The sequence below is a fragment of the Carassius gibelio genome, chromosome B21, assembly GCF_023724105.1.
Source record: "Carassius gibelio isolate Cgi1373 ecotype wild population from Czech Republic chromosome B21, carGib1.2-hapl.c, whole genome shotgun sequence".
In the NCBI taxonomy this organism is placed as follows: Eukaryota; Metazoa; Chordata; class Actinopteri; order Cypriniformes; family Cyprinidae; genus Carassius; species Carassius gibelio.
This window is the reverse complement of record NC_068416.1, coordinates 21,655,097-21,664,740: the sequence shown is the minus strand read 5'-3', so window position 1 is coordinate 21,664,740 and position 9,644 is coordinate 21,655,097.

The following is a 9,644-nucleotide window of genomic DNA, read 5'->3' as shown; positions in this document are numbered from 1 at the left end:
CCCCATTCCTTCTTCTAGCATCATTTTTCTTTCCTCCTCTCTGACTACTGAACACTTTGGTTCAACATCCTTTGAGAAAAACGCTTTGCAGTCATAGGTCAGCAATAGCAGAAAACTTCCCCCCTTTCCTTCAGCCCTGCATTCAAGCACAATCTCCAATAGCTGTCATGTTAAAATCAATAATTTACACCATTGAGGATATGGGGGGGGGGCAGTGTTCCTGTCAGAGGTGTGTGCGTGGTCTGCGCCGGGTTTGACAGATGGACATGTGGGTTTATCAGGCGGACCGGCCTCATAACTGTTATCAATTCCTTAAGCAATTAACGTCTGAACCGGGTGCTTGGCATGCTGGATCTGCACAGATAAGGACTGATGCGAGCCCTGTCTCATTAAACAGGAAATTGTCAAAACACTGGCCATGTCTTGGCATGCCCATATTTGCATGCTTGATTGAAAAAGACAGGTAAAGTTTGTTCAGGAATGACTGACCAAGACAGTACTCACACCATTACTGTGTTTTAGTAGTCACAGTTTTATTTGAATATTGGTGGTAATAGTATTAGTGTTGTTGGTCTTCATATTACAACGCTAATAATAATAATTATAATAATATGAGGACAAATAACATTACAATGACTAGTAATTAAACTAATATTAATATTGTGATTAAAATTAAAATAATACTAATAAGAAGAGTAATACTACTACTAAGAATACTTCCAGTGTATTACTTTTTATTATTTACTCGTTAGCTTGAAGTCTCCTATATGCTCACTAAAGCTGCATTTACAGTATTTGGATAAAGTTACAGTAATAACATTAATATTGTGAGATGTTACTACAATTATAAGAAATGTTTTCTATTTTAATACATAGTAATAAATCCAGCCTCTAGTGTCACGTGATTTTTTTTTAGAAATCATTCTTCTATGCTGATTCGCTGCTCAAGAAACATGTTTATTCTTTTCAGTGGTGAAAACATTTTTGCCGCTTGTTTTGTGAATTTAATATTTTTCTGGATTTTTTTTCAGAATTAGAATATTTAAATGAACAACATTTATTTAAATTAATTAATTGATTGATTGATTGATTGATTGTATTTTCCAATCAATTTGTATTTTGAACACATTCTTGTTGAATAAAAGTAATATTACATTCCGTAAAAAAAAAAAAAAACGTGAATGATAAGACTAATATTAGACAAATTTAAGATTTATTAGGAGTATCAGTCATAGTATTAATCGTAATATTGGTATTTAAGGTATTTTTGTCCTAGGAATATTGAAGTTCCAGTTTTCCATGCAGAGCAATGTCTATTTAGCTTCCAGCTGAGCTGAGATAAGAGCGCAGACAGCTGGCGGAGGCATGCCTAGTGTAATCTTTACATGCTAGGGCTCCTATATCCTGCAGAAACCAATACAACTTTACCCTGTGTTGCATTTTATAATGAACATAATGAACTGTGCACTGTATACTATAGCTCAGTTGTATGTGTTTAGCTGGACAATTCCCTTTGAGTCACAATGTGACAATGCACAATGTAATTGGACACTTGTGAAGCAAATTAATATTCCTGCCACAAAGTGGATTGCATTTCCAATATTACCATTAGTGGTGGTGGGAGGGGGGTACAGACCACTGCCACCCATTTCCAAAATGGCCCTTGCACATAGCTCTGGATGATCATATAATTTGCAGACTTAATTGGAAATATAAATCCCAATGCACACAACATTAGGGAGAGCTTTAATCCACACCTCTGCGGTTGATGCATGATGACACATCGCAAATGTGCAGGGTCAGCCATGTCACTTTTAAATATCACAACGTCCTGAGGGGCCCAATTGGAACCGGGAGACAGCAAACATATTAAAATCCTCTCCCCATCTCTCGCTGTCTTTATATCATTCTCACACTCTATTGCTATCTCTCTCTCCATTGACTTGTTGGTCCATTTCCTAGCGTCTCCCAGTCACAGCAGCCCATGCAGTCTGATAACATAGATGCCACTATAGAGCTGCTTTCCAATGCACCAATAAATTCAGGGGGGAAAAAGAAAACATAGATTTGGTCATAATGTTATATTGTGTTGTTATTGTTAACTAAAACTAAGAAAGAAAAAAAATGGATTCAAAAATCTAAATGAAGCTTAAATAAAACATAAAAATAAATATTAGTAAAAAAAAAAAACTTAAACGTATTGAAATGAAATGAGTTAAAGAATTACAGTTACTAGATCTAAAACTGAAATAAAAATGTAATTTAACAATTCTAATTTAAACTGAAAATACAAAAATAAAAGCTAATTTAAAATATTAATAAATACTGTAAGATTGATATACATGTATAGTACTAAAATTCTAACATTTTGTACTAAAATCTCTAAAACTAAAATGAAATTAAAACTGAAACATAAAACTAAAGGCTAATTCAATGCTATAATACTATAACACTGACATAGAACAAAAATTTACTGTACGGAAATGACTTAAAGATAAAAACTTTTATAGAAATATAAAAGCAAAACTGAACAAAAAAATGACAAATGCAAATAAAATCACTAAAACTAACTAAATTAAAATTTAAAATATAAAAAAGCCTATTCAAAATATTACTAAATACTATAACACTGAAATGTTAATACCAACGATTTGTACTAAAATTCTTAAAACTAGAACTGTAATAAAATTTAATTTAAAAAAACTGGCAAAGGCGTGCTGTATAAAAACATCAAACAAAAAGATAAAATATTATTAAATATCATAACACTGAGATACGTAAACACTGTACATATTCTATATACAGTATGGATGACAAAAGTTGTACTGGAACACTATGCACACAACATTTAGAAAATGTTTCAGGTAACTGATGCTGTCTTTTAAAGTAAATATATATGTAGGAATTAATCTGATTAGAAATATGTCTAAGTTTAACAAATATACATTTTCACTATTACAGTACAGGCAGAAAAAAAACGAATGCTAATTACTACAATAAAGTCTAAGATTTTAATATTTAATTAAATATTAAAAACACATTTACAGTATGTGAAGTAGTACGGAGATTGTTGGTGCACAAGAAATGTTTCACTGTAGCTTCACTGTAGTTCACTAGCTACTGCTCACTCTCTACTGAACAGGTGTTCTGCCATCCCCTTTTACATTAATATGTTTTTGCATCATTGTCATCAAAAGCTGGCGAATTACATTGTTGGACCATAATGGCATTTAATCTGGATAAAGGCCTCTTTTTAAGGCGCAAGAGAATCTATCTGATGTGCCACCAGCTCTGTGTACATTTCCACGCCTCCACACATGTAATGCCTTATCAATAAACCACCCAGGCGTTGGCTGTTTTTATAATGGACTTGCGATTGCACGCTTTGGGTCCTAATTATCAAGGCAAACAGAGCTTGGCAGTCTTTCAAATAGAGGGTAGAAAAAGAGAAGGTTACAGGGAGGATGGGGGATAAAGAGAGAATGGAGTGAGTGAAACAGACTAAAAAAACACATGCCTTTAATATTGTCCTTCATTAATAACACAAGAGGATTCTTTGTTTGGCCACCAGCAAATTTTTTTTTTGGGATGAAGTTCCTGTTTAAAGTAAGAAATAAAAAAAAGAGAAGGATGGCATTTAAAAAAAAAATTAAAAATAAACCAGGCTTCAAATGTTATGGTGAACCATTATGGGATTGTATTTACAGAAATGTGTCCTATTATCTATGGAGATATGATTGCACGTAAGATGTATGTGGATTAGCATCAAAGCTGCTAAAAATAGAGAACATTTCCCATTAGTCTTATGATAATTAATGCAAAACAAACGAAAGCTGTAAATACGTTATGTATTTCCTTGCCAGTTGTTTTCAATCATCAGATCATTCAACCAGAGTCCTAAAATGTGGATTTAAAGCATTGAAGGCACATAGGGAAAAGACTGCACCTTTTAATACCATGAATCAGAGTTAACCCTTAGCCTTAGACCAGATCTAGATCCCCCTCACATGCTTGATCTTGTGTCTTTCAACTAATTCACTCTCAAAAGAAACGTTGGCATTGCTTCTGCTTAGTGCTGCTAGCTGTAAATGCCGTTAAAGACCATCGAAGCATGTTTACCTTTGAAGAAATGTTCACGCTTAAACCTGGGGGCTTGGTGTCAGAACATGTTACTTTGTGTTTCGCTCTCACCTGATGATTCGACCTTATTTACCCTGCGTTCAGAGATGATGTACACATATTTGTGGAGGCGCATATCTGGCTCAGGGCAAGGCGGCACTGGATGCTGTTTATGAAACAAACAAAAAAAAGAAAGAAAGAAAAAGATGAAGCCACCAGTTCAAGGAAACCTGACACATGTAACGTTTTTGGTAAAAGAAAAAAGGAGCACAGCGTTTGTGAAAAGCATATTAATGCAACTGTTTATTTTATTATTTTTTTTTATTTATTTATTTTTTTTTTTATGTGTATCTTCAGTGCTTTCTTGCATGGTGAGGTTTTCCCATGCTGACAACAACACAAAAAGTACACACACACACACACACACACACACAAATCAAAACAAAACTAAAACTAAACAAAAGAGAAAGCAAAATGAAGTTAAACAAAAGGGAAAGCAAAACTAAACTAAACCAAAAGCTAAATGAAGCTAAAGAAAACAAAAATTAAAACAAGCTAAATAAAAAGCAAATCAAGTAGCTTAAGCTATAATGTCTGTGCTCCGTGTATCTTTTGGTCATTTGATTTTCTATTTAAAAAAAATAGAGCAGTGGTTGCCAACCTTTTTTAACTCGTGGCCCACACAACCAACACAAATGTTTGCGTGGGCCCACTGCAAAAAAATTAACTGAACCCGCTATTGTTGGGTTAATAACTTAGTACTCAGAAGTTAGACTGTTAACTGTCTTTATTGAATGAACTGGCAATGAACAGAAAATAACTCGGGCTGGCACCACTTGGCACAACTACTGTTGTTCTGTAGCATATGCAGCAAAAATATCTAAGATAAATCGGCGGTTTATTCTTAAACCAATCAGCGAGCTCGAATAGTGGACACATAGTTACAGTTTAATATTATTATTTTTTATTTAATTATGTATATAAATATATATACACACACACACACATATATATATATATATATATATATATATATATATACACACACACACACACACACACACACACACACACACACATATATATATATATATATATATATATATATATATATATATATATATATATATATATATATATACACACACATATATATATATACATATATATAAACACACACACACACACACACATACATATGTATATGTATATATATGTATATATATATATATATATATATATATATATATATATATATATATATATATATAATTCCAGGTTGAAAACCACTGAAATAGAGAAATGAGAAATAGTTTTATTTTATTTTTATTTTTTTAAGAAGAGAAAAACTAAAATTTAGCTGGATTTTTCATATTTTTGTTTATGGGTAAAAAATGTGATTATGCTTAAAAGGAAAATGCCACAGTTTTTCCCCTATTTCACTATGTTCTTCCCTCAACTTAGACGTAGCCTACATTCTTGTTATAGTTATAATTTTTTATACGCTTAGAAAATCACCACGTTTTACTTGTGCAACTGCTCATGTAACCGTCTTTAAACAGGGAAAACATAAAGGCACCGCGCGCTACAGTGATTAAGTGTACGCACTGAGTCATATATAGGTAGTACATATCAACTCGTCTAAGTTGAAGGAAGAACATAGTGAAATATGGAAAAACTGTGGCGTTTTCCTTTAATATTTGTATTGAATGTGTGGGCAGTGCTGAAATTTTACTTTAGCCTATGTGATACAACTACATTGAATACAATATGATACTAGCCTAATTATTTTATTCTAGGCCTATTAGAAAACCAAGTAACATGTTTTCATTACATACAACAGCAGAATTATTATTATTGTTTTTGTTTTACATAATAACAATAAAATAAAATAAAACCCCAACCCCACATAAATATATTTATAATATGTATATTAAATTAAATTAAATTAAATTAAATGTATAGTGTGGATGTGACCACATTACAGATAATGAGTTCAGACTGGAAACACTGCACCTCTCATTGGTTTCATTTGAATTATATAAAAATTATTAATTTTTATTTTTATTTCAATTGTAGTAGACATGTCGAGCTTTGTATAGATGGTTCTACAGGATGTCTGTGATGCATGAGCCTGGTTCATTTCTGACTTGTTTCAGAAAGAAGTTCAGGGAGACGGAGATTGCAGAAAGCACACCCTGTTAGGTTTCTTTATTTTACAATAGAGTTTTGTAACATTTTGTTGTCACTGAGGGTGTCTTGACCAAAACTGATGGAGCTGAAGCTCTTTCCGCTGTTATTGGGATGGCGCATGCGAATCGGGATCCACTGACCAAAAAAAAAGCAGTAGCCTACTCGTTGCGCTCTAAAAGTTATCGCTTCAGTTGCTATTGCTTGTAATAGCAAATGAAAACATATTACCTGTGAGGATTTTCTTAAATAGGCTAGGCATATAGAATAAAATGAGTAGGCTATGCCCCGCCTTTGTAGATCACATACAGTAAAATTCAAATGCCATTGAATAACGTAATCTGTGTTTTGTCAATAACATGCAGCAGCCATGAAAATATTTTGTACTTTTTTTTTTTTTTTTAAGCGCTGCTAGCAAAGAATCTACAGGATTAATAAACTCGGCTGGCCTGTCGCTTCTCTCCTGTTGTAAATTAACTGAGCTCGCCGCGTATCGGTGCAGTACAAAAGGGTAGAAAGGGGCGTTTCAGTGCCGCCCACACATTGAAAAAAGAATATTAAAGTATAATCAAATTTTTTACCCATGAACAAAAATACAAAAAATCCAGCTACGTTTTCATTTTCCGTTTCTTAAACACAACGAAAAGACGAAAATCTAACTATTTTTCATTTCTCTTTATTTCTTTTTAAGTAGAAAATCAAATGACCAAAAGATACATGGACAGTCTGTCTTTAGCAGAAGACTCCTGTTGTTCAATGGGGTGCTCCAGCAGTCTCTAGTGGTGGATTGTGGGATACCTCAGCATATGTGGTAAAATAATGTGTCGTCTAAAAGCCAAAACCTAAAAATACTACAGCTAATGGCTCCTTTTGCACTCAGTCTTCTCTTCCAGTTAGTCCCACAAAAACAATATCCAAGTCAGAGGGAAAATTGAGTGATTCACACAAACAGAGGGAGTGATAGAGCCCAGAGGAACCACCCAGAGGACAAACCGCTATATCTTAGAGTTTGGCAGAGGAAGGGAAAGATGAATTTGAAAGCAGGCTTCCCTACAAAGCCAGCAGCTAAGAGAGGAATGAAAGACACAGCCTCTTGTAATAAAAGAGTGCCTGACGGGATGGGGAACAGGAGTGAACTAATTTTGAACACGAATATGAGGGCTGCGGAATAAAATGGTTATGAAATATGTGTAATTCATTATTCACTCAATCATTCTTTCATCCACTCATTCATTCATTCACTCATGCTTACATAACTACTTCCAAGACACTAATAAAAGAAGAAAAAAAAACTTGCACAGATAGTAAGAACATTGTCAAGATGAATATTGAATGTGTGCACATTTTTTAATGATTTATTTTTTTTAAGAAATCCAACAAAACTTCATTTATGTGTTCAAAATACTGTAAAAACAATAAAAATGTGAAGTTTTATAACAAATTCAAAATAAATGTTTTATATTGTAATATATTTTACAATGTAATTTATTTATTTATTTATTTATTTATTTTTTGCAATCTGAATTTTCGGCAGCAATAACTACAGTCTTCAGTGTCACATGACCCTTCAGAAATCATTCTAATATGCCGATTTGCTGCTACTTATTGAGATTTTTGACAGTCATATGGACACATTGCGCACACAATCTATGCAATTAGGTTACTAATACGATAAGCAGTTAAACTAAAAGCTTGCAGGATGTATTTTCGGGTGTAGCTGGTCGATGGGGGGACGTGGGCAGACAGGTCCCGTTAATGGAAACTTAATGGGAGCCATGTGAACGTCCAGCCCAGGTGGCATCCTCAGCTCTAGCCATGTGACAGAAGGTGCCGAGAAGTGACACATAACAGCGAGGAAGGATGGGGCGACAGGGAGCAAAGTGCTAAAAAAAAAAAAGAGGAACGAAAAGAGTCAACATGACACCTTTGACAGTGACCATGGAGCCCTGCCTAATCGTGACGCACTTTGTTTGTTTTGAGTAAGCCGTGGCAGGAGGAGCAGACTGCACCCCTCCGCACTCCTCTGCCTCACCACAGAGATCTGAGGGTGTGCGTCACTATTCTGTGGGTGTGTGTGTGTGTGTGTGTGTTTCTTCTCCACAGTTTCAAATGAGGTAGAGCTAGATAAAGAGAGAAGGAAGGGAGCATAAACACAAGGAACTCTGGGAGAGAGAAAAAGCAGCTCACACCTCTGTTAATTAAGAAGCAGAGAGACTCAACCGATGAGAAGATCCAAGACAACAACGTGCCTGCCATTGGGTGACAAACATCTGAGGAGCTATTTTAAGGACGGATCAGAGTGGTGTTCCCTCCGAGCCAAGCGAGTAAGGGACCACGACACACGCAATTAAAGTTTCCTCAGAAGAGAGAGAAACTTTTGTTTCCTTTGTGAGAGGATCTCTCTTAAGTTTGTAGAAAAGGGTCCTTTTTATTTTACTTGCCTTTCATCCTTATTTCTCCCAATAGCTAATGGGCAACCAAAAGTGCACAAAAATGTTTCAAAATGCATCTTGATAAGGCTCAATTATAGTGATGGAAGGTTGTGCGGTGCAGATGAAGCTGGGTCTAATTATTGATTTATTGAACATTCTCTCCTTAATGTGAATATAGGCCATAACTAGACTTTGAAACAAGCCAACAGATCAGTTTTTTTGGTTTTCTGTAATTGAAACAAAACTGTGTGTGTGTGTATGTATGAGAGAGAGAGAGAGAATGAAAATTGGAAATAAATAACTGGTTTAACTGACTGTGTAAATGTAACTTCTATGTGTTTTTGACATAACCTTGTGTGTATTTAACAGTTTATGCGCAATAAGACATGAAAGAGAACTTAGTTTAGTGCTCACATGCCGAGTGACAGCTGTTGTCTGTGTACGTGCTTCAGATGCATGCAGAAAACCGTTTATCAGAAATGTAAACTGATGTGGCTTTAATACGCATGATTTCATCGTGATAGACATAATCAAAACCAAACAGATGCTTCTTTCAGCAGAGTATCCCAGGTACAGCTATAAAGACATAGCCCTACTCTGGAAAAGGGGGCGTGGAACAGTGGATCATTTACATTTTAAAATACAGTCATGAAAACGGTGTGTTTCTGTTTTCACTCAAAATTATATCATAAATGATCTGTGGGGTATTTTGAGCTGAAACTTCACAGACACATTCTATGGACACCAGAGACTTGTAAAAAGGGACATAATAAGTGTCCTTCAAAAAAAAAAAAAGGCCTAATCCAATTTGCTGGTCTGAGATGGTCTACCAGCCTAAAACCCTTTTAAAACCATCAAATCAGATCAGTCTGAGCAGCTTGGGAGACCAGCAACCCAGACTGG